The 6,770-nt window shown below is 30.1% G+C and overlaps 1 long non-coding RNA gene across 1 annotated transcript; it reads left to right on the forward strand.

The window, feature by feature from the left end:
• Positions 1 to 449: 449 nt before the first annotated feature.
• Positions 450 to 1,390, forward strand: LOC133180843 (uncharacterized). Its single transcript, XR_009720399.1, has 2 exons — positions 450 to 683; positions 1,097 to 1,390. It is a non-coding gene; the product is annotated as an uncharacterized LOC133180843 (long non-coding RNA).
• Positions 1,391 to 6,770: the final 5,380 nt, after the last annotated feature.

Consider the following 6,770-nt stretch of genomic DNA (forward strand, 5'->3'; position numbering starts at 1 on the left):
TTGGCCCAATTATTGTACTGCCAACTAAATGATGGTGTCCATGTAAGCTGATGAGCGTTACGTTGGGCCAACGTTGGTTCCAAGTTCTTAAATCGTTATGTTCCCAATGTTGCCCCATTGAACTGTTGTGTTGCAAGCTTATTTGATTGCAAAACATTTATTTAGATGCACATTCTGAAATAATAGAGGGCATTCGCTGTCCTTGCTTTTAAATGGATGACTGCATCTGTTTAGATCTGATATTTTCACCATTCTTATCTTTGAACTAAAGTGATCACAACACCAAAATGTTTTTTGTTCTGTTTTTTTTTTTTTTAAGTGGGTGCATGATTATTTATTAGTTTTAAAATCCTTAGCTCTAAATTATGAATTATTTCATGAGCGTTGTATTCATGAGAATAAGAGAAGACTGAATAACATTTAAAAAGTTCCCTGAGAACAGGATGTGAATGAAGCCTACATATACATAAATCAAGATAACACAGCTTTATTTAAATTGAAACAAAAGTTAGGCGTTCGTTAAAGCTTGGAGAGTCGCGGCGATTAAAACACCAAACTGTTGAGTGAGCTGTCAGATTCAATTGCTCACAGGTGGGTGATAGACTCAAAATGCAGAGCAAGTAAGAAGGGAGATTTAAAAACTATGGATTATACCATTGTTACAGCTGCATCTTAGAAGCGATGTAAGTATGATTATTCTTATTAATTCAAGTTTACTGTTAAAATTGTTCTGAATTCATCCTTTTCTTGTTTATGCTCACAAGCACTATATAAGTTAATGTAAATATGAATTATATATGTGTATACAGTTGGCACATACATGTACTTTAAACTTTTATTTACAATAACTTCTAGTGCTCATTAAGAAATACAATAATAAGTAAGGTAAAAAAACATTTTTCAACTTGTCTCCATCTATTGTCTATTGCATACACGATTATGATTTTAACAAGGATACTAAGGTTTATAGATCAACATGTACTAGTAGTATTTTACATCGTTGTCTTTAAAAGACTTAATTACAAGATTTATATATTGGAGTCTGTACCAGTATTTGCTTTGTTTCCAATACCAAATTATTTGTATTTTCAATCAGAGACTGTAAGGAAAACAAATGTTGTAGCGGTAACTGACAATGAAACTGAAGAACATAAAGGACTGTATGAAGTACGTTTGCCTAAGATCAAGATGGAGGCCTGGGGAGGCAACAAAGGGAGGAAAAAAGAAAGAGCGGGAAACAAAACAAAAGGACAGTGATAAAGGAAGTGAGCCAGGATTAAGAACTTTAAATTAATATTTTTTCATACATTTCCACCATTATCTATTTTAAAAGTAATTTTGTAAATTCTGATTGAATTGATATATATCTATAAAATAATTTTACAGTGAATCACTTGTAATGTTTTCTTTGAACGTGTATGCATTATGAATACAGGTTGAAGTGTGTATTTTTTTTAAACAATTATGAGAAAGGTCTATATTATAAAGAATTATTTATAAATGCATTTTCAAGAAGAATTCATTAAATTTATTTAAACATGCAGATGTAAGTTTCATCCAACATTTGGCCAACAGAAAGAAGCTTAAGGCCAATAAACCGTAAATATCGGAGCAATCATTCAATGAAGGGCCAACGTTGGGCCAACCTAACTAACCGATTGCAAATGTTGTTTCTATGTTGGCTGTTAGTTGGCTTACTATATTAACTACGTTGGCCCAACAATATGTCATCTGACATTTCAACAAAGGCCCAACATTGGGCCAACCTAACCAACCAGTTGTTAAGGTTGGCTGTTAGTTGGCTTACAATTATACCTACGTTGGCCCAACAATATGCCATCATGTTGGACCAATGTTGGGCCGATGAGCAAAATGACCGTGGGCCAACGTAGGACTACCAACAGTGGGCCAACGTTGGAAAAAAAATTGGGCCAACGTTGGCCCAACAATGTCTTGCTATCTGGGTACTTGTTAAGTAATACTTTGGCAGAAGTTAATTGATCCCTCACCTTTGAATTTCAGGGACACAATTTGAACTACAAGTATTCAGCAGTTAAATAGTTTTGTTATTATTCCTCCATATTGTACATATGTTGTGTATATGAAAAAAAGTTGTTCGTCATTTTCCTAATAAATGACCATTTTCGATTCTAACATGTGTTTGAGTATAATAATTGAAAATTAATTGCAAATCAAACGGAGTGGAATCATTCAGAGGAAAAGAGTTGACAAAATTTACTGTTGTTTACTTACATTGGTACATGTAATCAACAAGTAGATATTGTTTTCAATTACTTTTTCTTGGTATAAAATAGTATTAAGAATAGTTGAGTGTATACACATTACCTCAGTAACTGTAGATTCACATTTATTCCGTTGTAAGTCTAAGGGCAAATCACTCTAACTACATAAATCTACCTTACAGTTTGTGCAGTTTATTGTTTTATTTTTCTTTATGTATAGTTTTATATTACAAAAGCCCATTGAGCTCATTACCAAAAAAAAAAAAAAAAAAAAAAAAAAAAAAAAAGAAAAAAGAAAAAAGAAAAAGCGATACAACGGGTAACTTTCCCTTTGTAAATTCGCAAATATACGCGTTATAAGGTTATACTTTTGCTGTAAAACCGAGACATTTGTATAAGTGTCCATTTTCTCTTGATTTAGTGATCTAGTTTTTTCGTTACAATGAAAAACGAAAGACTGGTTTGAACTTGGACTATCACAAGCTGAAATGTTAAGATCTCTTGCCATTCTATGTGTCTTTCCACTTTCTAATTTTTTTTGTCTTTCTCAACGCTGTTCAAAAATTTTCAAGGTCTATGCAAATTTTTCCAAAGTGAAACTTTATATTCATGAATGGGGGGAAAAGATCCCCTGCGTCATTTTTTAATGCTCTCTATAGAATTTGAAATAAACTGAGCTCTCAAAAATGAGATAAATTTGTCATTTTGACACATTAGTAAGTAACCTAATTTGAAAACTGGTTGACAAATATTGGTATCAAATGATTTGTCTCCATAAGACTCACTGTAGAAATAGATGTACATCATATTTTGAGGTTGCGCTATTTACAATTCAGTTTTTCGTCTAGATGATATGAAAGTTAATGCAAAGGTTTCAAAATTTAGCAAAATTTAATTTACTTTCAGAAAATCTATTGAGGAATGTTCATACACTGATTTTAATCGCAATTAAATTCATCCGTTATACATAATGGTTAAGTAAAATGTTACATTTATATGGTTGGATAATTACTTTAAAACTTGCTTTATTAAGTTCATTATGAAATGTTCGTATGTGCTTTAGAATTAAAATGCTTTGGACTTAACATTTACCAAAATAGTACGTTAATTATTTAAAAACCCAGCAGTTCAAACGAACTATCTACAAACATCAAAATAAATGTTTAAATCAATGCATTTAAAATACTGTATAGGAACATTGTTGAATAATCTACATTATATGCAGCATAATAACAACAACAGGTCCTATTGTAAATTTACACCAAAAAACAAAAAGGAAATGAAAAACTGCATAAACAAAACAAATTCTATTATTTGATTTACTATGATGTAAGTTTTAAAATTTTGTTCTCTACTTTCGTGTTTCGTTCTTTTCCCAGCTCACTATTATGCTAAAGTTAGGATACACGTTTTTTTCCCTTTCTGTTAATGGTAATCTAATTACTCTTTAACAACTTTGTAAGATCATACAATAAAATATTATTTCAATTGTTCGCTATCTTAAACCTAAAAGACTTCTTTCTCTATCTGAGGTTCCTTGCCCTCCGTACACGAGGCAAGAAGAAAATGATTATGTTACTCATTAGCTTTCAAAAAATATAATATCGTAATTGAAAAAAAAAAATATCTAGCTCTCTTTTGTCGGACATTTTACAATTTTTATTTAAACAATTTCTAAAAGTTGTGAAAAAAATGCGTACTCACAGGTTTCATTTTGTTACTTAATCGTTGATCGCTAGTCACGGTTTTTGTCTGATCATTATTTTATGCGATTACTTGTATTCAAATAGACATTCAAAACACCTTTAAAGGAATGAGATATCAAAGCACCAATATATCGATGTTCTTGATTTGCACGCTTCAAGCTTCTCCATTCCATCTTGTGGAATGATGACATGGAAATTTATTTATGAACTTGAAGCATACAAATATACCTAATACATGAATAAAAGAAATGAAAATCATTTTTAAAGATTTCACGTCACCCCAAAAATAAAGTTGATGAAGGTTCCTAATATTACTAAGTGTGAAATATGTCACAAGTACTAATTCAATAAGGAACCTCGATATTATTGACATTGGTGTAAAGTTTATAGCATATCCTTGTTCCCAAGTAAAATCTATTCTCACACATTTCTTATATAAATCAAACTAATCCATTTTTAAGCAAAATAGCTGTAAAAAAGGACATTCTAGATATATTACTTGAATAACAAAATGAATCCAATCCAAAAATGTATAAAAAATTGCTACGTTCATTTACTCAAATAAAAGAAAAAAATCTCATCCTCTTTTTCTTTAATATCAAAATTAATAAATTAGCTGAAAACTTACAAGTAAAGTTATTGTTCTTTGAAATCCATTTTTCTCAAGATATTATAATTGTAACTATATGCTATATAGTTTGTTTCACAAATAATGCAGAGTACAACACTGCACAATTTTTTAAACACCTGTTCACTGTTTAACTGTGACATCTGCTGAAATCGTCAAATTGATAAAAATAGTTATCAAGCACTTTTAAAGAAATTATTTTACAACTTCAAATATTGAGACCTTCTGGAGTTCGGATTATAATAAAAATGTCATCTTTCAAAAGGACAATCACTTCTAAATTTGCGTTTAATTTCAAAGTCAAAGAACTTAATTGTCTAAGTATTTTATTATCAAGATCAAACTAAGAAACAGCTATGTGATCAAGCACAAAAAGCACTGTGTGGTCCTAATAGGAAAAATAATTAACCTTTTGATAGGCAATTACACCTGTTTGACATAGTGGTAGTATCCATTTGGATATATGGTTGCAAAATATGGGAATTTAAGAAATTACATTTATTTATTGAACATCTTCATGTTTGGTTTTTAAAATATGTATTTCAAATCTACAAATATGAATTATACTTTAGCAAATTGTATGGTGTGCTGGAAACAAACATTACCCAGCGTATGTGTGCATTTATAAGAGAATGATATCTTTCTAGGGAAAGTTGTTACATGAAAATGAGAATGAGCATTGTGGTATTAATTATTCACAACTTTATAATAGATCTACTAAAAGAAGATAAGTAATCCATAATAACTAGTGTACATTATAATCTAAACGAAATTAAACTGTTCATTGTTTCGAATGAACAAAGTTTACTCTGTTTAGTGAATTGCTATTTCAATAAACCAAAACTCAAGAACTGTTTAAACGACTAGATCAGAAAAATAACTAGTCTAGTACTCGGTAACAAATCAAATAAGCAGTTCTATCTACTGGCCTGTACCCGCTAGTGGTAAACCACTAATGCATTTTTACTACATAATTAATATCAATGAAGTATAAAAAGTGTTCGAACTGAAAAGTCCATTCAAATAATACAATTCAGGGACAGAGCAAACACGGACATTTATGTAGTAGTATGGACTATACTTGATAAATAAATATTTAAATTAAATATGAATAAATTAAACTACCATAATAGATAAACATAAAAAGTTGAATCCACCCCTTTATATCTCTAGCCCTACCTGTAAACTTGTACACCTGTATATAGATGATTAGTGACCTTAGGGCAGGTCAAAGGTTTTGGTGTTTTATTGGTTTTCATTGGTAGTTTGTTTATGAAGTTGGATCTCGTTGGTTTTATTCTTATGGTCATTGGTTTTACGGCCAAAAATGTTCATTCTTTGTCTTGTTGAGTTATGGCCAAGACTTAATTTTATGGACTCTATCATGACCTTGGCATGGAGACTTTTTTTTTTTCCATTTTCTGGTAAGTACTAACTTTTCTTTATTGCTAATAGTTAATTAACTTGTCCAGTCTGTAAATATGCAATTATAATGAATCCCATTTACACTTTATATTAATGGAATGAATGACCATGAGAGAAACATATTTATTTTTATGATTTGAATTATTGATTTTGAAGATCAGTAATGCTATATATTGAAAGTGTAAATTGTTATGTTCAAGTTACACTATATATTTTTATGACCCAGATATTTGGTTACTTTGTTCAAAGTGAACAGGTGATTTTTAGTTTAATGGAATATATATATTTTAATGTATACTGTATTAAATTACAGAGTCCATATACATGTTCATGATTAGATGTTTACACCATGCATTCATGTGGTAAAGCCTTTTCCCACAGAATGGTGAGGAACTGTTTAATTAGTAATATTTTTTATGCCTTTAAACAGGAGAAAATATGTAATATCTATATATCAGTTGTAAGAATTATCTGAAACTTATCTCCCTTAATTGAGAGTAAATGTACATATATGCATCTATAATATATCATTATCAATATGTTATCTATGAGAGCTAGATGTATGTATAAATGATGCATTAATAGAATTGATTTGATGTGATATAATATTGTTGTTTTATTATATTTCAGGGCTATGTTAATATCTTTACATACTGCTCACTGTGTCAATAAAATTAGACCTGAACCCTGAGAGAGGCGTGCTTATTTATTTATACACAACCCTCTGTTACATTTAAAGCATCAGAGGTAGGATCAGATGCCATGGAG

Source organism: Saccostrea echinata, unplaced genomic scaffold (assembly GCF_033153115.1).
Source record: "Saccostrea echinata isolate AGI-Se365-2 ecotype Australia unplaced genomic scaffold, CSIRO_AGI_Sech_v1 ptg000007l, whole genome shotgun sequence".
In the NCBI taxonomy this organism is placed as follows: Eukaryota; Metazoa; Mollusca; class Bivalvia; order Ostreida; family Ostreidae; genus Saccostrea; species Saccostrea echinata.